Source organism: Macadamia integrifolia, chromosome 12 (assembly GCF_013358625.1).
Source record: "Macadamia integrifolia cultivar HAES 741 chromosome 12, SCU_Mint_v3, whole genome shotgun sequence".
NCBI lineage: Eukaryota > Viridiplantae > Streptophyta > Magnoliopsida > Proteales > Proteaceae > Macadamia > Macadamia integrifolia.
The window spans coordinates 28767698-28791099 of NC_056568.1; the positions used below are offsets into that span (position 1 = coordinate 28767698).

Here is a 23402-nt window from a genome sequence, read left to right on the forward strand (position 1 = left end):
AATATGGTAGAAGGCTGCCTCATATGGGTTGTATTTCTACCCAAATTGGAAACAAATCCTTCACCCAAACCACCGCCCTCTGAGTTGGATCTCCACCCTGCACCACCTTCATTCACCATGGCCGCCACCCCAGTATCTTGAGCATCCATCTCCTTCTTCTCTCTGCATTGGAACAGAGCGTGCCCCATTTTTTTACAAAAGCCACATTTGGCTAACCCATCTTCATATATGATCAATTGTTTAAACCAAAAAACCTCCTCCGTTCCTGGTTGATTTCTTTCCACCTGAATCTCTTCCACCCTTTTATCCCCAATTATCACTTCCACCTGAACGCGCGCAAAATTCCCTATTGCCGCCGATTTGGTGCGTCTGTCCAGGGCCATAGGTCTTCCTGCCCCCTTAGCCATTGTCAACAGGATCTTCTCATGCCAGTATTCCAGGGGAAGGCCTGGAAATCTGTTCCACACCAGTTTGGTTGGGTTGTTCACCGCATGCACATCAAAATCTGGTTTCCAACGTTGGAAGCGATTAAATTGTCCTCTAACCTTGATTAGGTTCCTTCTCCAAATGGCAGACATATCTCCTTCCAACTCAAACTGGAATAAGATAAAGCCTTTCCCCATAGGAGACAAAGAAATTCTCCCCTTCAAATTCCATCCCTCTCCTGCAGCTTTACAAATATCATTCAGAGACAAATCTGAAGTTTGCCCGACCTATCAACGCAAACTTGAATTTTTCCAGCCTCTCCTCATATGCCTCCTGAGGGATGATAATCTTGGTGTGCGACCCAACATGTATTGGTTCCGACAACTGCTCCACGTCCGGTAGGGCCTTACCCACGACCGTAGAAAAAGTTTTCTTCACACCATCCCCTCTATCTTTCTGATGTCTGTTGTCATCCACCTTAGTACCCAGATCTTCTTTGGATTGAAACTCAGTTTCTTCTCTAACCGCTTATGATGCATCCTTTGAGTTAGGTTTCCAGAAATCAGTAAGGCGTAGTTGCCTGCCCCTATCCGGCGGTCTTCCTCCCCCTGGGTCATGATCCAGATCTAAACCATCATCCCCCAAGCCATTCAAAAACACCATTTCTCTTCAGTCTCCTCTCTGATTAATAAGCTCCTTAATTCTTAGCCCTTTCAAGACATATTCAAGTTATTACATTACAATGTCTAACCTTTGCAATATGCATCAATCACTAGTTAATTACTTAGTTATTATTTTCTCATTTTTTTAAATTTCATTAATTCATTATTATTTTATAAATTATATAATTTTTGTGAGAGGGTTCTTAAAGGCAGCATGGCCACTTCACCAGTGCAGGGACTAGTAGGCACAAACACAGAAGCATCAATAGCGGCAGGAATTCTATTTTTCATAGGGTGGGACAATCAATTCACCCTCTTAATTTCTGGGTGTAGAGGCTACACTGCCTTCTTGACTTCAATTTCCCATAATCTTTCTTTGGGAGAAAGAACGCCACCTATCCCTGTGCGGCTCTTGCACCTGCGTGCGTAAGCCAATGGGACAACATGCAGGAGATATGATCACAAAAAACACTACCCTATCCCTGCATGGTTGATGCTCCCACAGCCTCTCATTGGCCTATACACCGACGCCAAAGCCACATAGATGGGCAACGTTCCTTTTCCCATTTTTTTTAAAATAAATTTAATGTTCATTTTATAGATTTTTATAGATGTTCACCATTTCCTTGAAAACACACACACACACACACACACATTTTTTTTTTTCTAAAAGGTAATTTTATTAAAAGAGAACAAAGCAAAACAAAGAGAAATACAAAAGGGCAGGCCGATCCCACTAAACCCACTTGCAACCTCCACCTTCGGCATGGCCATCAGCAGAGGGAACAAGCAAAGGGCTTAGCCAAATCGAAAACGGTGCCTGTCCAACTCATCTGAAGCTAACTCATCAACTACATATCTCGGGAACTCCACTGAGAATTCTGAAGTACAAGATTTAGATGCTTTCCTAGCCAGAAAATCAGCGACTACATTAGCTTCACGAAAACAGTGAGTGATCTTCCATTGCACCAACTCCAAAAAGGGAATGGCAGATCTCCATTTCTGCAGGGCAAACCATGGAATCTCCCTTCTCTGAACTGCTGAGACCACGGACGCTGAATCTGACTCAATCCAAAGACCTCTAGCATGATAGTGTCTAGCTAGCAGAATACCCTCCAAAACTGCCTCAAATTCAGCTTCATATATTTGTTTGACTCCCAGAAAAATGCTAAAAGAGTCAATTACCTTGCCTTTATCATCCCGTAAGACACCACCAGCACCTGCATTACCTGGGTTACCAAGCGAACTTCCATCCACATTGATCTTCATCCACGCCCTGGGAGGCTTACACCAGTGAACCTCAAGAGGTGAAGGGGAAGTTGGGTTTCTAATACTTAAACCTATCTTCCTGCAGGTCATCAAGTCTGAAATCGAACGAACTTCTTCACTTGATCCGTCACAACAAAGCTGAACCTCTTGCCTTATACTTTGAAAGACATACTGCACTGCCCTTTCTTTATTTTCCTGCCTTCTTTTATTTCTTTCCCACCAAATATGGTTGATAGTGATGAGCAAACCTAACTTCCATGGCTTCTTTAGCTGAATCACTTGAGATTTCCTCTTCCACCACTTGAACAATGATTGAATGCTTGGTTGATTTACCCACGCCACTCCAAAAAAATCTAAAAAACTCTTCCATATTGATATGGAGAATGAGCAGTGTAAAAAAATATGAACCATACTTTCTTCAGCCTTTCCACACAGGTTGCATCTGGATGGGAGATAAACACCTTTTTGGCAAACCAGGTCGTCCGTTGGGATTCTACCATGCACCACTCTCCATCCAAAAATGGAGTGTCTTGGAGGAAGATTCTTCTGCCAAATCAAAGAAGACCAGTTCACCTTCAAGGATTTCACTCTAACAGCCTCCCAAGCCGACCTTGAGGAGAAATACCCTGAAGGAACTAGCGACCACACCCTGAAATCCTCCATCTGCAAACTCGGAATGTCAATCTTTTTAATCTGTCCAAAAATTTCATTAAGCATAGGAGATACTACCTCAGGTAGACTCCATTCCCCATTTATGATAAACTCCCCCACCTTTGCTGACGTAGAGAGAGTATGGTCACTATCCAGTGAAAGAAGTTCCATAATGGATTTTGGACCCCACCATTTATCCTTCCAGAAATTTACAAGCTGACCGTTCCCTATGATCCAGCGCTCCTTGTCATCCATAAAGGACCACATTTTCCTGAGACCTACAAATATAGTGGAGGTGTTGCAATTTTTGAAGGATCTTCCATCCTTCTTTAGGAATCGAGCTTTGAGAAAAGTTAACGCTGCTGTCTTCTCCGTTTTGATCCTCCAAATCAATTTGCACAGCATTGCTTTATTGGAATCTCGCAGTCTCCTAAGACCCAGCCCTCCCTCATCCTTGGGCTTACACATAGAGTCCCACTTCACTGTGACAGCCTTAACCGTATCTACATCACCTGTCCAAATAAAATTCCGCATCCATTTCTCCATCATCGCCACAAGAGATGCAGGCCACCAATAAACAGAGAAACTATGAGTCGGCATCCCCGAAAGCACCGATTTAACCAATTCCACCCTACCTGCCATTGACAACAATTTCCCTTTCCAACCCGCCAATCTCCCCTTAACCTTGTCCATAATCGGCAACAAAGTATCTTTTTTAATCCTTCCCTTGAAGATTTCCACACCTAGATACCTTGTAGGGAAGGTACACATGGGAATGCCTAAAGTTTCAGATATTCGATGCTTCCTGGAATGTGATATTTTTCCCAAAAAAAGTTTACTTTTTTCTAAGCTGATGCCCTGCCCAGAAAACTCTTGGTACTTTAGAAGAAATTCTTTAAGAGTCCTCACATACCTCATAGAAGCATTGGAGAAGATGAATATATCATCTGCAAATAGAATATGGGCAGGAGTTTTGACACCGCGAGGCCCACGAATTGGCTTCAATTGATTATTCTCGATCAGATGCTTTAAACCTCGCGATAGCACTTCCTCCGCAATAATAAAAAGCATGGGAGATATTGGGTCCCCTTGCCTCAGCCCTCTCTCCACACCAAAATATCCCTGTGGACCTCCATTAATCAAAATCGATATCTTAGAGGATATCAAAATTTGGTTCAGCCATGTTATCCACTTCTCTGTGAATCCAAAGCGACGCAGCACCTGAAACATAAAGGACCACGAAAGAGTATCATATGCTTTCTTGATGTCAATTTTTAATCCCAGACCTCCCCCTCTCATAGAAGCAAACATCATATTGGCCAGTTCTGAGGCCACACTGATGTTGTCATGGATTAACTTTCCTTTTTGAAATGCCCCCTGCTCTTCAGATATCAACCTAGGGAGCAAATTAGCAAGCCTCATTGCCATTATTTTGGAAAGAATTTTACAATAAAAATTCCCCATACACAGTGGCCGGAATTTATCGATAGAAGATGCTCCCTCCTCCTTAGGAATAAGTACCAAAAAATTGTTGTTCACACCATTGGGCAATTGACTAGTACTAAAGAAATACTTAACTGCATTACACACCTCTAACTCGACAATATTCCAGCATCTTCTAAAGAAAGCTCCAGAAAATCCGTCCGGACCAGGAGAGCTATCTGGGTCCAGGTCCCAAACAGCTCTTTTGATTTCTTCATTCCCTGGTAAGGCATCAAGCACATAGTGATCACCTTGATGAAGAACCATAGGTATGGATTCAAGAAGCTCCACATGCTCCACTAAAGGCACAGCTTTGTAGAATTGCTCGTATGACTGAACTGTATAATTCCCTATCTGGTCGTTACCTTCCACCAAGGTCCCATCAGGAGTTTTGAGGCTTCTTATAGAGTTTCTGAGTCTTCGCATTTTAACAAAAAAATGGAAGAACCTAGAGTTGCGATCCCCTTGCTTCATCCATCTAACTTTGGCTTTTTCGGCCCAAAGTTTTTCATGGTTTTCCATTGCTTTTATTAGAGAGGTCTTCGCATCCGCTTCTAACCCAAACAAATGATCATCCATGCCATTTATTTCAATAGTCTGTTGCACCTGCGCTAGCTTATCCTTGGCTTCCTCAAGGGCTTTATTGAAATTCGGGAAAGCCTCTCTCCCCCAATTACGGAGCACACCCTTCAGCCTTTTGAGTTTCAGCATGAGAACAAATATCGGATTCCCTGAGACCCACTCTTCCCATGATGTGGCAACTACCTGCTCAAAATCTCCATGTTCCATCCAGAACTTATGGAACCTAAAGGGGCAATTAACGGGCCGTTGAGATAAAATTGAGGTGAACAATAATGGAGAATGATCCGAAGCAATTCTAGGGAGGACCCATTGGCCACAATCCTGGAAAAAGTCAATCCATTCTTCATTACAAAAACCTCTGTCCAGAACCGCCGAAACATTACCACGACGTCTATTGTTAGACCAGGTGAATTTCCTCCCCGATGATGGCACTTGGGCCATCCCACAAGCATCCACCAGAGCACCAAACTCAGCAGCTGAACCCATACTAAAATTCCCTGGCCCCCTTTTTTCATGGGAGAACAAAGTCGCATTAAAATCCCCAATTATAGCCCAAGGGAGAAGAGGCTGGGGGAGATCAGCCACTAGCTTCAACCACAGATCCCTTCTTCCTACTCTAAAGCTGCTGGCATGAATGAAAGAAATCTGAAACCATTTCGATTCCCACTTAATAATAATCGAAATGTGCTGCTCAGACTCAGAGACAACAGCTGGGGTGTTCAAATTTCTCTTCCATAAAATCCACACATACATATATATATATATATATATAAATTTATGTAACATTTAAAACAAAAATCTATATTTTATTTCCAAATTTCATTTTTATAATGTATAAATTTTTTCTAGAACTTTTTTTTTAAATTATATATTTACAAACTTATTGCAATTTTTTTTTTAGGGGAGGCTGATATAAGGTCAATACTTGAGCCAATTTCAAATAAGTGCTAACGAAATATATCAGATTGATACGACGCAACGAATATCGAGTAATAGTATCCCTAAAGCTGAAGCATTGACTGTATTCATACATGAGCATGTATGAATCCTTAAAAAGTAAAATAACATATTACTTTAATAAAAATAGTAGTAAGGGTGACATTACCCAAAAAAAATAAAGGGTGACATTTAGCTGTGATTTAGGTATTATCACCACTAATTAAAGGTCATTTTATAGATTAAAAAAAAAGACACAAGGATGTAGGAGAAAGTATGATTTTAACAAGTAAAGTGGACATTTAGCTATGGTTTTTTTTTTTATATCGTTGGTAATTAAAGTTACCTTTACAAAAAATAATGAGAAAAAGAACTATGTTTGGGGTCTACGCTAGTTGTCCCAAGTGTCTATCTCTGTCTTTTCCTAAAAAATGACACATTTGCCCCTTGTTTTGGGCAGGAGAGAGATGGACACAGGGAGCGTTGGCTTAACTCATTCTCCCGGACAAAGAATCACTTCCCATAACTAATATAATGGAGAATACTTAATTAGTGTTAGTAATTTGTATATTTTGCAGTGGATCTGAATTCAAATAATCCAAAAACATAATCTATCTCATCCTAATATATAACCAAATAATAATGAAAAATTAAACAATGAATGATCTTGAGCATGGAGAGGTGGATGTGAAACTTTATATGGACAGGGGAGGTGGAAAGTATGAGAGCAATTACAGTGAAGTGGAATACTCTGTGCAAGCCCAAAGAAGAAGGGGGATTAGGGATCAGGAAGCTAAGAGATTCAAATAAAGCTATGTTGTGTAAAATGGTTTGGAGAATTAAACATGGGAAATCGAATGCTAGTTCATTCCTTCGTGCAAGATTTGTTAAAAAGGATGGTAAATTTTCCAAGGGAAGCAGGCCTTCATCAATTGCCGTAGGGATTCGGAAGTCATGGGATTTTGTGTCAGAGCACGAGAGGTGGGTTATTGGCAATGGTAATTTGAAAAACTTCTGGAAGGATAAATGGTGGGGACCTAAATCTCTGATGGAGGAGATACAGACTATGGGCCTTTCCCCCCCTAATACTAATGCCAAAGTGTGTGATTTTATCCAGGATGGTCAATGGAATTTCCCTATAGTACAGTCTGCACTTCTAAATAATATTTTTACCACTATCAAGGAGATAGTTATTTGCCCTGATCAGATGGAGGACTTCTGCGCCTAGGAATTATCTCCTATGGGGAATTTTTTATGGCTTCTGCATGGGATGAAATTAGAGAAAAATCACCAAAAGTCCCTTGGTTCTCTTTGATTTGGAGGAAAGGTCTTCCTCCACGGTATTCTACCTTAGGATGGCAGCTTGCTCATAGGAAACTCCCAACGGACGAGCTAATCAAAGCGAAAGGTATCATGATGGCATCGAGATGCTTCCTTTGCAACCAAGATGAAGACGGCATTGACCATGTATTTATTCACTGTCCATACTCAACTGGCATATGGGAAAGGTTCTGTGCTTGTTTTGGGATTTATTGGCCGATGCATCAATCTATAGAAGGATTGATAACATGGTGGAAGTCCAAGGCAAGAATCTTAAACTTAAAAAACCCATGGCTGCTGAGCTTCTCAATCATTGCCACTAATATTTGGTGGGAGAGAAATAGACGAAGCCATGAGGACAAGGCTCGATCTGATGTGCATATTTTTGAATTAATTTGCCATGAGATTGGTCTTTGCTTGGGTAGTTCGAAGGGTGAAGTGAAGAGTATCGGCGATCTTTTATGCTGCAGGAAATTGGGGTTACATGTAGAGGCCCCTAAGTATGTTCCGCCTCTAGAAGTTCATTGGTGTAAACCCCATTCAAATTGGTTTAAAATCAATGTAGACGGGAGTTCTCTGGGAAATCCAGGAATGGTAGGTGCTAGTGGCATTGCTCGTAACAAAGAGGGTCAGATTTGTAACTCTTTCAGTATTTATTTAGGCATTAAAAAAATCTTTGAGGATGAGTTTGAAGCGGTTTTGGAAGGTCTGATCATGGCAAAGAGATATGGGGCGAGTGAAGTGTGGGTTGAGTCAGATTCGGCTGGTGTAGTGTCTGCTGTGCGGAAGAACCAAGTTCCATGGTTTGTGCTCCAACGATGGAGAGCGATTCTCCCCTATTTGAATTCTATTTCATGGAAAATTTCTCATTGTTTTCGCGAGGCAAATGTGGTTGCAGATTATTTGGCAAGGAAGGCTTCAAAATCAGGAATCACAGAGACATCTGTGACATTCCCCAGCCATATTATGATGGAGATTGAAAATGATGCAATGGACAGGCATAGATTTAGATTCTGCTAGGGTGTTTCTTGCTTTCTTTGCTGATGGCCATGCCGAAGGTGGAGAGAGTAAGTTTCTCTAGTGGTCTCGGCTGTTTCCCTTTCTTTTATGTTGGTGTATTTTCCCCTTTTATTTTAATAATATCATCTTTTAACAAAAAAAAAGAATGATCTTGAACATTCTTTTTTTTTGCTAAAAGAATATTTTTAATAAAAAGAAGAGAAATACAAAAAAAGCAAGGAAACAGAAAGACAAGGCCGAAACCCCTAAACCAACTTGCAGACTCCACCTTCGGTATGGCCATTAGCAGAGAGAGCAAGCAAAAGGCTTAGCGTTCTTGAATATTTGACCAGTTCTAGAATTTGACAATTAAAAGAGTTTGTTGATAGAGAATCACATTTGTTGGAGGCAGGATGATCTGGGCTACACAAATCAAGGATGTAAATAGATAATTGAAAATCTGGATTTTTTTTTTCTGCTAGAAGATCATTTATATTACAAATAGAAAATAAAAAAGAGATTCCAAAATGAAAATAAAATGTTATATAGGAAGGAGTCTAACAAAACCTCCAAGTACAGCAAAAAATGGTTGCACGTTTTTCGCCACCTTTGGCATTGCCATTGACAGGGAAGAAGGCCATGTTGGATATGTATGTCCATCAACCCCGATTTATTAATAAAACTATTTAATTTCATTTATGCATGATATGTGTGTCCAGTTGAGCTTGACCAATGCATCAGGAATGTAATATACGGAAATTTTGCTCTGGTTTTGATGGAGATGGAGGTGGTGGCCCCAAGGCCTGAAGAAATTCAAGTGGAACGCTAGCAACCTGGGACTACGAACTTATTTGTTTTCAAGCAACAATTGATCTATGAGGACTCATTGGGGATATGTGGTTTCTGCAAGAAAAGGGGGCACCAACTTAACGATTGCCGAGAGAAGAAGACCTATGATGAACGTCAAAACACTTTGGACAAGACTAGGATCCCAGGAGCAGTGTATGGAGTAGATAGAGTCAACTCACCTAGTGAGCCATGCTTTTTTTGGAAAGAGATGATCACAATATTTCAAATTCTAATTTGAATTTGAATATTGCCTGTCATATCTCTCCTAGTGCTGAAAGAGGGGAGACAGTTGTATCAACTCCTATAAATGACATTTCTCAGTTACCAAATGTGGAGGAAGGAGAGATTTTAATTGATTTAATTGACACAAATCCTCAGTCCATTCTGCACACTTCGAGTAACTTGGGATTAGATCATGTGGGGGAGGAATCAATTAAGGAAGCTTCTCTTGGTGAGGGGGTGCAGGTTACGGAAGAAACAAATATAGTATCCTTCGATTCTAAGTATGAAGAAGTTTCCTCTGGCGTTGAGGTGGACCAATCCGGCTTTGACTCTAGCTCTGAGGCTGGTTCAGAATCAGACCAGTCCAAAAATTTGAAGGAAGGGGAATTGAACCAGGTTGGTCCCACACCTGGTCTGGCAGTGTAACAGGAAAATCGTGTTGTAGCACCTTCTTCTCAAGGTGCAGTGAGGGTTGTCAACCGTGCTAAGAGAATTGGGGCGATCCTAGGGGGTAACCGTGGAGGACTGGCAGGAAGGGGTTATCGTACCTCATCCAATAAGGTGCATTTGGCCCCTCTGCAATTCCCATTGAGCAGAATGGAGTTGCTCGTATGGGGCTAGACGTTGTTGACAAAGAAGCTGCCTTGGTAGAGAAAGGGAAAGAAGTGGGGGAGAGAAGGGTAAGAAGCAACAAAGGTGGTGGTCAGACCTCGAAGTCTGATAGGTCGGAAGGAAAAAACATGTAATCATGCGGATTTTCTATTAGAATATCCGAGGTGTTAAGAAGGCAACAGCCTCTAGAGCGCTGTAATTTTTTCTCCATGAGCACTCTCCTGATGGGGTGTGTATAGTAGAACCTATGGTGGATTCGATGTCTTTCCCTTCCAATTTTTTCAATCAGTTGGGTTTCATGGCTGAGTGATGAGCACATTTATGTGTGAAATCTAGGGTAGTAAAACATGCATTTCACATATTTAGAATGGAGCTACCTTGGGTTTTACTCTCTTTTTGCAGGTTTTATATTTTCAAGGCCTTAAGGACTATCGGGAGCTATATCTTCAATTTTACACGTAAAGAGGTCCTATTTCTTTCCATGGTTGCGAAGAGGACGAAATTCTGAGCAAGATGGACGTGTTCAATTAAAAGTACACATTCGTTTGGTCACCCGTACAAATGATTATACTTTTTTGGGTCAGAAAAAGAATAATGGATCAGAACTGAACCAAGATGCAGAACCAGCCCGTTTGCAATTGTCCCAGAGGTACAAGGAATACTCCAAATGCCAACAAGGATCGATGGACCACATCTTTAAGTGATTAAAGATTTGTTTTTGGTAACAACAACTACCTAGCTTAGTTGGTGAGCTATGGTGTACAAAATTCCCTTGCTCACCAAGAGGTCTCAAGTTCGAATCTTATGGTTGTTTTTTTTAGAAGATTTTGTTGAAGATTTCCTGCTTTTCACTCACTTAAAGCACTAAGGGCATGGAGGGGATTTCCACATCAAGTTAGAAGCAAGCAAAATCGTGGAAGCAAGAAGAGAAGAAAAAAAAGGAAAGAGAAAAAAAGGGGAGAACCAAAAATTGTCCAAATCTTCTCTCTCCTCCACATCATCACCAAAGATTGTCCAAATCACACAAAGGAAGAAAAAAAAAATCGTCCCTAGGAGAGAGAAAAAAAGAAGAAAAATAAATTAGAAAAAAAAAGGAAAGAAAATAAGCAAAAAATTTTAGGAAATTTCTCAAAATTTATTTCTCTCTTCTCTCTCCTCCATCTTAGCACTTTTGGACTCAAAATATCTCACAATCAATTGTGGGTTTCTCTCTTTTAGGAAAGAGAAAATTGTTACCCTACCTCTCCATTCCCTATAAATACAACTCATGTAAGAGGAGGAGACACAATTCATTCTTCTTCTAGTTTTTTTTTAGTTGCTCTCTCTCTCCCTCTCTCACTCTTTGGTTTTAGTTCTTCTCTATTTTTGCTTTAATCACTTTTGTAATAGTTTTTTTTTATTTCAATTAATGCAAGTACTCTTTATTTTTATTCAGTTTTTTTTATGTTTATGATTTATGCAATTGAGTTGTAATTTTTTAAGTTATAGTTCTAGGCTTAGATCTAGGTGACAAGATCACGAGCCGTGGAGCAATTTTTTTTTCAAGTTCAAGCATTGATTCAAGTAAGTAGGCTCCTTCAGTAGTCTTCTCTCCCCCCTCTCATTCCCTCTTCTGACTACCCTTTCTTTCTTAATTTAGGATTTTTATTTTCAGTTGTTACATTATTGCTATCCCTCTCCCCCAAGGTTCATGGCTAGTGTATGTGTTGGCTTTGCCCCTCCTAGCCATAGAACCATCAATTTATTGTTTTTATTTTAATTGTCTCCCTTTCCCTAAAGCCAAGTAGAGTAACCCTTGTAAGAGTGACTCTCTGGTCAAGTAGGGAAGCTCATATTATGATGCATCCCTCGGGCTAAGTAGAGAAACCTACTTGTGAGTCTCTCTCTAGCTTTATCCCCTTTCTTTTACTTTATTTTTATTTCAGCTTTTATTTTTTTTTCCTTTATTTATTTATTTATTTTTTTTAATTGCGTGGGTTGTTTATTTTCAGTTATTTATTTATTTAATTTTAATTGCGTGGCTTGCGTCTTTAAATTCTTAGATGACGAATGGTTAGGACACAACTTTTATGAGTAATTAGAATTAGATCACAACCATTAATCAGTTCACTTTCGCATTATTAAAAGAAATAAAAAATAAAGTGGCTGCTCTCCCTGTGTTCGACCCGTAGCTACACTGATCCGTACGCTTGCGGTTACATTTTAAATCTCAAACAAGTTTTTGGCGCCGTTGCCGGGGAGACAGTTCCATGTTATTTTTCACTTTCTTTTGGTAAATCGGAGTGCTTTGTTTTATTTTATTTTATTTTATTTTTTTTATTGAATTCCTGAGAAGAACAACTTGCAATAATAGTTGTATCAGTGGAGGTCGCCATGCCTCACAGTATGATAAAGACAGGTTTCGCCCTGTAGCAGTACCTCAGGAATTGACCTGAGCAACCCCGGATCCCTGCCGGTAAGCTCCAAAAAAAACAAAAAACAAAAAAATCAAAAAAATCAAAAAAAAAATCATAAAAAAAAAATAAAATTTTGCTATCCATTCTTTTGTGCTTGCTTTACTTTAGTTGTGGGTAGTTTTCTGTTGCATGAGTGTTAAGTGGGTACGTAATACTAAGAATCGGTTAGAAAGAAGAGATCCAACAAGTAGTGACCCTATACGTTTGCTCTCTTTAAAACCCTTAGAAAGAAGAGATCCAACAGCAAAACCCTTACTAAGAATCTTAGAAAGATAGGTTCTACCCTGCTAGAACAGCCCAACCTTCCTGCATAGTTCTACCACAAGCCCAGGGCAATAATTTTGAACAAATCCAATACATCACTACCAACAGCAAAACCCTTCACCTAAATCTCTGAGGATGCATACCTATTTCTAAGGGAATTTGAAGAGGTATGGTTCTAATATGGGAGACCAACAGCTTCCTGCATAGTTCTAAGCCCAGGGCAATAATTTTGCTTGAAAGACTCAATAATACATCACTATGTTGCCCCACTTCCATGGGAATTCAACAGTTGTGTGTTAAGATTTTTGCATTGAAAGACCAAGCTTAGAAGTGATATCCTTCAGTTTAGGCAAAAGCCTAGTGAGTCATTTTCCAAGCTTATGGAGAGATTCAAGGATCTACTCCAAGAATGCCCTCACCATGGCCTAGACCTATGGCATTTATGTCAAATAATTTAAGAAGTATTTTACCCAACTAAATGATAGAGTCTATGTGCCCTGAGGGATTCACATCCTTTACAGAGAAGGCAAAAGCTTAGAAGTGATATCCTTCAGTTTAGGCAAAAGCCTAGTGAGTGGGATCTACCCAAGAGAGTGAAAGAACTAGGAGGAAAAGGATATTTTGTGGAGGGATAGTCCAAGGAACCCGTGAGTGGGAATCAACCCAAGAGGATTGAGGCTATTGTTCCAAGAGAGCCATCATCAGTCAATTTGGTTAAGGATATTTTGTGCTTGGTGCCAGTCCCCTGGAATCAAGAAGAATGAACTGGGGGCACTTCTAATGATAGTGTTAATGCCTTATACCAGAATAACCATAGGAGTAAAATATTTTGTGGATGGAGCCTAATCAAAGGATTTCTATTGGATTGAGGCCCTAGAGAGCCATCCAATTTGGTTAATCAAGGTGCCAATCCCCTGGACCCCAAAGGCCTCCATATAGTAACACCTACAATCCAGGATGGAGAAATCACCCAAATTTCTCTTTCAGGGCAACCAAGTAGGACCTCAGGCGAGTTTTCCTAGGGCCCCAAATTTCTCTTGGAATCAGGGCAACCAAGCTGGGTTTACAATCATGGAGAAATATAAAAGGTCAACTTGGACCCCAAAGGCCTCCAACAATCAAAATCTTACGAGAGAACTTACCAAGTTGTCTCAATTATGCGTGAGAGGGAGAAGGGTTTACCCAGTCAACCAGAGCCTAACCCTAGGCATCATCAACCTGTTAGTTCACAAGGACCAACTAAGGCAAGTAGAATATAGTGACAAGGAAAACAATATGGCCCTCTACCCAAGTTGTTGTTTATGCCCTTAGGAGGGAGAAGGGAACTTCCTCACAGAGCCAAAATCTTCCTAGGCATCATCAACCTGTTAACTCTTCTTCAGTTGAGGACACAAATGTGCCTCTTGTTCCAGGTTCCTCAGATGAACCTAAAGATTTTTCTGAAACTAAAGATGATTTCAGTTGAGGAAACCAAAAATGATTCTTCTCAACAAGGGCCCTCTAACCAATGTAATGTTGTTTATGCCCTTAGGAGTGGTAGAGAGTACCTACAGAGCGTTCCTAATCGCTTGGTAAACAAAAAGAAATCTTCCCCATCTATTAATTTTAACTCTCTTCAGTTGACACAAATGTGCCTCTTTTGTGCCTCTATCCCAGGTTCGTCTGATGAACCTAAAGATTTTTCTCCAAAGATGATTTGGTTGAGGAAACCAAAAATGATTCTTGGTAAGATTGCTTCCATGGACAAAATTTTAGAAAAAGGTAGAAGTAAACATCCCTCTTTTGGATGCCATATCTTGATGTCATAGGCAACACCTATTTGGATGCCATTCCCAGACCCCGCCTATGCAAGTGTGAATCTTTTACCTTACCTGTGTACAAGCAACTAGGATTAGCAGTATAAATCCAGGCCTACCGTTCTTGGCAGATAGGCAACACCTATATTGAGCATGCCTTACTTGACCTTGGCGCAAGTGTGAATCTTTTACCTTTGACATGTGTATAATCTGCCCTTACCATGTGTACAAGCAACTAGGAAGAATTGGCCACTGGAACTACTCTTCAATTGGCAGATAGGTCTGTTAAGATTCCTAAAGGGATGGTTGAGTTTAACATTGTGTTAGATACTAAGCCCTTCTCAACCAAGGATGAGATCCTAAAGGGATGGTTGAGGATTTTTAAAGGTGGATTTTTCTGATGATTTAGTTACCAACTTTGATATTGATTTAGATTCAGAATTCCAAGTAATGCATGGAGAATTGCCGATGATTTCCTAAGATTATCTTTTCTGAAACTGTTGAGTCTTCACACACTTGTGGAGCCCTTAGGACCCCTTTCCAATTCCATTCCCAAACTTCCATAGTTGAGTAAGCTATGATTTAGGAGTTGGAATATGCTTTCCAAGAGTGTATGGATGAGTTGGATGATGATAGTGAAAATTTCTTCAAATTTGACTGAAGAGGAGTTACTTAAAGTCTTCACACACTTGTGGAGCCCTTAGGACCCTTTCAATAAACCCTTCCATTGTTGAGCCCATATAGATCTTAGGAGGATTCCCAAACCATCCAGAACCCCAAAGAAGAGCTTAAAGTGATAATAAGGAAGCCATTAAGAAAGAGTTACTTAAAGTGGCTTGACCAGATCTGTAATAATTTCCTATGGCTGATATCAAGGGTAAGCCCAGTTCATGTAGTGCCTAAGAAGTCTGGTGTGACTGTAGTTCCTAATGCCAATAATGAGTTGATCCCTACCCGATTCCAAACCATCCCCCAAAGAAGAGCTAACCGGAACCTGGAAGGACCACTTCCCATTGCCATTCATTGACCAGATGTTAGAGAGGTTAGCTGGACATGAATCCTATTGCTTTCTTGATGGATATTCCGGCTATAACCAAATCCCAATTGCTTTAGAGGACCAACATAAGACCACTGGGTAAGCCCAGTGTGTGCATTGCTTACAGGCGTATGCCCTTTGGGCTTTGCAATGCCCCTGCTACGTTCCAACGAGATGAATACTATTGCTTTCTTGATGGATATTCCGGCTATAACCAAATCCCAATTGCTTTAGAAGTTTGATGGATGACTTTTCAATTCATGGGAATTCCTATTCTGAATGTGCTTCATCACTTTCCCTATTTTGAAAATTGCATATCTAAGCATTTTTTTGAATGGTCGAAAATTCATTTTATGGTTAAATCTGGTATTGTTTTAGGCCATGACTAATTCCAAGGATGGGAATTAAGGTAGATAGAGCCAAAGTGGATTTATGGATGAATTTTCAATTCCTGGGAATTCTATTAAGATGTTCATCATCTTTCCCTAGTTTTGAAAAGGTGCATATCTAAGAACTTTAGTCAGTTAGCCCGACCTCTCACCTCATTACTTGTCAAAATCATCTTTTAGTTTTAAAGAGGCCTAGAATCCTTCATGCAGGCTTAAGAAGGAGTAGAGCCAAAGTGGATTTAATTGATAATTTACCACCTGTTTGGACTGAACTTTTGAACTGATGTGTGATGCTTCGATTTTCTAGGAGCATTTTATCAAAGGATTTAATAAGTTACCCACTGTCATTACTATGCTAAGTCAGACCTTAAAAGATGCACCCATTGTTCAACCACTGACCAAAGAATTTTTACTGTTTGTTTGCATTAGAAAAGTTTCGGTCTTACTTAGTTGGCTCACATGTGGTGGTGTATACTGATCATTCTGCCCTCAGATACCTAGTTCAGAAGAAGGATGCCAAAGCCCGTCTCATTAGGTGGGTTTTACTTTTGCAAGAGTTTGCATTAGAAATTAGGGATAAGAAAGGATTAATACCTAGTTACCCACTGTCATTTATCCCGGCTTCCCAATTCCTTGACTGTTGATTCTCCAGTCAACGAGAACTTTCCAGATGAACAATTACTTTTGCAATGTCTAGTGAACCATGGTTTTACTGACATTGTCAACTTCTTAGTTTCAGGTGTGACTCCGGATCACTGGTCCACTCAAGATAAGTATAGGTCTCATTAGGTGGGTTTTACTTTTTCTGGGATGAACAATTATTTGCAATGTCCGGATCAGATTATCCGACATGTGTTCCTGATCATGAGCAACTTCTATTCTCTCTTTTTGTCATTCCCAAGTTAACACTTTGGACCTAAGAAGACTGCCGCAAAGGTTTCCGGGATTTTATTCCCACACTTTTTAGAGATGCTTTTGATTTTTGCAAGGCTTGCCCTTCTCTCTTTTGGCCGTATCAATAAAAGGAACATGATGCCCCTCAACCCTATTTGTGGTGGACACTTTGGACCTAAGAAGACTGCCGCAAAGGCAATGCGGATTTTATTGGCCCACTCTTTTTAGAGATGCTTTTGATTTTTGCAAGGCTTGCCCTGCCTGCCAGTCTTTTGGCCGTTGATTATGTTTCTAAATGGATAGAGGCCATACCTTGTAAAACTAATGACCACAGAGTGGTGGTCCGTATCAATAAAGAGAACATTTTCTCCCGCTTTGGTGGCCGTATCAATAATTTGATATGGGGACCCTATTTTGGTACATACTTTTGAGATCTTTGATGTATGGGATCACCCATAAGTTATCTACCCCTTATCACCCCCAAACTTTGGCCGTGATTATGTTTCTAAATGGATAGAACAAATCTTGTAAAACTGTTAATCCCAACAAAGTGGTGGTCCCTTAGGCCATACCTTGTGGGCCCACCGGTACTCATTTTTGAATGACCTTGGAGGCCCTAATGAAAAAGTATGGGAAAGCTTGTCACTTACCATTGAGTTGGAGCATAAGGCCTTTTGGGCCACTTAACTATTATGGGGATTCCCTAGGCTCCAACCTTTGGAGGTCCCTTAGGCTCATTGATGCCTTGTGGGCCCATCGGACTGCATTCAAGACCAAAGCTTTCCATGATAAACACATTCTGCGTAAATCTTTTGCAATTGGTGATAAGGTCTTATTGTACAACTCTCGATTGCATCTTTTGGGCCATTAAGAAGCTTAGATCCCGATGGGATGGCCCATTTATTGTTCATAATGTATATCCCCATGGGGCTGTGGAGATTTTGAATCCAGGAACAGGGGTAATTTCGAAGGAATGGTGCCTATGAAAGTTCTAGGATTTACAAGAAAAAGACCAAAGCTTTCCATGATATCTTTACACTTTGACTAATTTTGATCAGGTATGGCCCATTGCATTGTCTTTGCTTTTAATTCTTTCCATGCATTGAGGACGATTGCATGACTTAAGTGTGGGGGAGGGAAACCAGTTTTTGTTTTTTTTTTCACTTTGTTTTGTTTGTTTTTCTTTTTATTTTGAGCTTGCTAAGGATGAAGTCCTACTTTGCTTTTGGTTAATGATCAGTTTCCCACCATTCGGTTATTATGGTATGAAAATAAAAGTTTTGACGAAGGTACCCATTTTGAACGTATAGAAACCCTGTTGAGAAGAAAGAAACAAGCATGTGTCTTGAGATGGGACTTTCTTTTGAAAAATAAGAGACCCCTGTTTTATGGTGATGGACCATATGTAAGTTTTGTTTGTTCTTTCACTTTGTTTTGTTTGTTTTTCTTTTTAATTTGGCATGGGTTGACAAATGCACAATTTTAAATGAAATGTGATGTGTATAAAGAAAATAAGAGTTGATTCCCATTTTGAACTATAAAACCATTGAGAAGAAAGAAGCATGTGTCTTGATGATTCCTTGGGAGGAAACTGTTGAAAATAGATATGTTTTGTGGGACCATATGCAAAAAGCGAAGCTACATAGTAACTTGGGTGTCTGGTGTTTGCTCCACCATGTCATTCAGGCCAAAAGTAGTGGAGAAGAATAAGAGTTTATTAAGTGAAAAAAAAAAGAAAAAAATGTGCAAATGTCATTATTGCTTGGTAACATGTTTGGTCAAAAACACTCCAACGCCTTAGTCATTGGTTCCCTATTTCTTCACAAGTGGTTTTGCCTTAAGATAAGGATGTTTTGGAAGAGACGAGGTGAGTTCCAAATTAAGAAATATGCTAGTGCCTGGAATTGATAAAGGGTAATAAAAGTTCAAGTGTGGGGGTCCCTTGTAAGAGAAATTATCTTTGCTCCGGATCGGTATGAGCCTTACCTTTAGCCAAAGTTGGGATTTGTTTATTCTGAATTTTGGGTGTATATTCACTGCAAACACCCACGAGACACAACTCGTCCACTAGGGGTGACCTAGGGGTTTAAAGGCTTGTTGCACATGCTAAGTGCAACCGTGATTCCTACGAAAGTGAGTTAGGTTTTTTTTTCTTTATTCTTTTTCTTTTTGTTTTGCTCGAGGACTAGCAAAGTCTAAGTGTGGGGTTTATTCTGATGAGCACATTTATGTGTGAAATCTAGGGTAGTAAAACATGCATTTTACATATTTAGAATGGAGCTACCTTGGGTTTTACTCTCTTTTTGCAGGTTTTATATTTTCAAGGCCTTAAGGACTATCGGGAGCTATATCTTCAATTTTACACGTAAAGAGGTCTTTTTCTTTTCATGGTTGCGAAGAGGACGAAATTCTGAGCAAGATGGACGTGTTCAATTAAAAGTACACATTCGTTTGGTCACCCGTACAAATGATTATTCTTTTCGGGTCAGAAAAAGAATAATGGATCAGAACTGAACTGAGATGCAGAACCAGCCCATTTGCAATTGTCCCAGAGGTACAAGGAATACTCCAAATGCCAACAAGGATCGATGGACCACATCTTTAAGTGATTAAAGATTTGTTTTTGGTAACAACAACTACCTAGCTAGTTGGTGAGCTATGGTGTACAAATTCCCTTTCACGTAAAGAGGTCCTATTTCTTTCCATGGTTGTTTTTTTTTAGAGAATTTGTTGAAGATTTCCTGCTTTTCACTCACTTAAAGCACTAAGGGCATGGAGGAGATTTTCACATCAAATTAGAAGCAAGCAAAATGGTGGAAGGGTTTGCAAAGAAGAAAAAAATAAAAACAAGGAAAGGAAAATCGTGGAAGCAAGAAGAGAGAGAAAAAAAAAGAAGAAAAATAAATTAGAAAAAAAAAGGAAAGAAAATAAGTAAAAAATTATAGGAAATTTCTCAAAATTTATTTCTCTCTTCTCTCTCCTCCATCTTAGCACTTTTGGACTCAAAAGATCTCACAATCAATTGTGGGTTTCTCTCTTTTAGGAAAGAGAAAATTGTTACCCTACCTCTCCATTCCCTATAAATACAACTCATGTAAGAGGAGGAGACACAATTCATTCTTCTTCTAGTTTTTTTTTAGTTGCTCTCTCTTTCTCTTGCTCTCTCTTTAGTTTCTAGTTCTTCTCTATTTTTGCTTTAATCACTTTTGTAATAGTTTTTTTTATGCAAGCACTCTTTTATTTTTATTCAGTTCTTTTTATGTTTATGATTTATGCAATTGAGTTGTAATTTTTTAAGTTATAGTTCTAGGCTTAGATCTAGGTGACAAGATCACGAGTCGTGGAACAATTTTTTTTAGGAAATTTCTCAAAATTTATCCTTCTCTCTTCTCTCCATTCCCTCTTCTGACTACCCTTTCTTTCTTAATTTAGGATTTTTATTTTCAGTCGTTATATTATTGTTATCCCTCTCCCCCAAGGTTCATGGCTAGTGTATGTGTTGGCTTTGCCCCTCCTAGCCATAGAACCATCAATTTATTGCTTTTATTTTAATTGTCTCCCTTTCCCTAAAGCCAAGTAGAGTAACCCTTGTAAGAGTGACTCTCTGGTCAAGTAGGGAAGCTCATATTATGATGCATCCCTCGGGCTAAGTAGAGAAACCTACTTGTGAGTCTCTCTCTAGCTTTATCCCCTTTCTTTTACTTTATTTTTATTTCAGCATTTTTTTTCCTTTATTATTATTATTTTTTAATTGCGTGGGTTGTTTCTTCTTAGTTTTTATTTAATTTAGGATTTTTAATTGTGTGGCTTGCATCTTTAAATTCTTAGATGACGAATTTAGGATTTTTTTAGGATTTTTATTTTCAGTTGTTACATTATTGCTATCCCTCTCCCCCAAGGTTCATGGCTGTCTCCCTGTGTTCGACCCGTAGCTTTTTATTGCTTACATTTTAAATCTCAAGTAGGGAAGCTCATAAATGCATTACTAATAAATCTGCTATGGAAATGGAATCGTCACTACCCCCGTCTCAATCAGTTTCCAGCTTCTTATTAGCATTTTAATTTTTTTTTTTTTATTTCAGCATTTTTTTTTTTTTTCCTTTATTATTATTATTATTATTATTATATGTATCATGGAAACCATGATTGATTATAGATTGGACACTTCCTTAGTTCAGTCGTTCCTCCTACTGTTCGTATTGTGATTTTTTTATCTTCTAAATCGAAGAAATTTCCAATATCCACATGACAAATGAATTCAGCTTTGGAGATGTAGCAGTCAGTGCCATTGTAATCCGCAGTCCAATGATGTATTGGCATCTCTTATGCCAAGTCAATGGAGTTGGACATCAAGGATTTAGTTCACAATAATTGGTACTGGTATTGATGGATGGTTGACGATACCAATACTGATATTGATGTATACTGGTCATATCGAGTCATATGGGATTGATTCATGATCAAAATATTACTATTTTTCAACAAAATGAAATCAGCCAATCTCTATTGGTTAGGTATTGGTCATGGCTAATAATGTTGTGAATTCACAAGGAAATGTGCCATTGAAAAGTAATTTGGGTTTTTAAAATTACTAAAGGAAAAAGAAGAATGAGAGGTGAAGATGTGTTTTAGTGGGAAGACAAAAAATAAGTATTTCATATGAGAGTTTGGGTAAACATAGGTTAAGTTTAGGAAATGAGAATGTTGAGATTAATAAATGGTAAAACTAGGAAATAAAGAATAAGGAATAAACAAATTAAAGCTATTTTAGGTGTAATTTCAATATATGATAACTTGCGACAAAATCGTTTGAGGTGGTATGAACTTGTGTAATGAAAGCCTTTGAATACTCTAGTATGGAGGGAATATTTGATTTAATTTGAAGGAGCCAAAAGCGCAATGAGTAAGCTTAATATGATTGTAGGAGAAGTGCGAGGAAAGACATACATAACTTATGACTAATGACGAATACATCACTGAATAGTGATGAATAGACCGAATTTTCCTATAGCCATGGTGACAGGAATAAGGGGGAGAGGGGGTTACATCTGGACCGTCTCATTGTTGAACCATTGCCCACTAGGATAGAAAAACTATACTAAAAAAGCTACTATATAATAAAAACATAGATATAATAGAAAACCCTTTCTCCTATAACAGTATTGAAACTGGAAGGACAATCCATCACAAGAGTTTGTGAGAAGGGCAAAGCACTAGAGGAGATGCCAATGGGGTTAGACTGGTTAGTGGGCATGTTTGGCAAAGGTGGTGGTGTTCACTTTCATTCATATGGAATAGATAAAGATACTAATTTTAGCTTGTGAAATAATTTAAGTTTTTTTTTTTTTTTTTCTTTTCTTGATAAACCAAAATAAATTGAAGTTATTCCATATGCAATGGCGGCACTATTTTAAATTATGAAAATTGCCAAAGAGGGGAAATTTGTCCGTTCCCCTAAAACTTAATCTATATTTACCTCAAGGAAAAGGCATTCCCTCATTTATAAAGGACGGTTCACCCATTATGTTCCCAAAATTCCCTCCTGATGCCCTACATACGCATATCGAACCTCGTGGTGAATGGATCATTGGGCACATGAACACTTGGTCCTATACTTTAATTCTTCCTAAAGTCAATTTTCATCAATCCTTCCCCCTTGACATAATATCCAATTACCCCTTATGTGGAGCGGATCGACTATCTCTATTGTATATTGTCTATTCATATCAACTTAATATAATTACATACTCGAATGAGAGTAATTATATACTAGAATAATTTTACGATTTAATTAACCAATTAATTTGATGAAAAAAATTAGACAAACATTTGAAGGCTAACCCACAAGTGGTTAATTGTCACGCAAAGAATCTTTGCGGAATTTGTTATGCTCCCAAATTATAACTTACATAGTAGATAAAACTAACTAAAACTGCTGGCTGCCTGAAAGATTCCCTTCCAAAAATTGATATCAAAATCTAAAGCCACGTCTTAGATTAATATAAAACTACCATAATCTATGGATGATATTTACGCTATTCCAACTTACTCATTCGTTCTCAATGAGCATTCTATGGATGATATTCGTGGTATGTTAGAGGTCGGGGAGGTACGGACGATGGTCTCTGGGGTTTTGAAGCTCTTCGTTGGTGGTTGCCGAAGAGAGGGATGGGCGTAGTGCATAGGATTTGTACTTCAAATGTTGGAGAGGATGGTTATAGTTCTTCAGTCTGGGGAAGAATAAAAAGGAAAAGGGGGACAAGGGTGTTTTAGCCAAGGGCAAAGTTGGTAGTTCACGTATTAAGTGGGTAGTTTGTTTTTTGAAAAACAATGAGTTGGCTGAAATCATACCTTAACAGATATTCACTAACGAACAATGATGGCAGGGGAGGTGAGTGTAATTGCCAGTAATGCACCAGAGGGTTTTATAATAAGAGCATACCTTAGGGGGTGGGCTTATAAATTTTCCTTGCAAAAAAAAAGAAAAAAAAGAAGAAAAAGAATACCATCTAATAAGAGACATAAGACTCGAGTTAATCAGACTGAGCTAAAAAAAT

General features: G+C 39.0%; 1 non-coding gene across 1 annotated transcript; it reads right to left on the reverse strand.

Annotated features, from left to right (window-relative positions):
* Positions 1 to 13050: 13050 nt before the first annotated feature.
* On the reverse strand, positions 13051 to 13157 carry LOC122058523. The gene has a single exon (XR_006133819.1). It is a non-coding gene; the product is annotated as a small nucleolar RNA R71 (small nucleolar RNA).
* Between the last annotated feature and the right edge of the window lie 10245 nt (positions 13158 to 23402).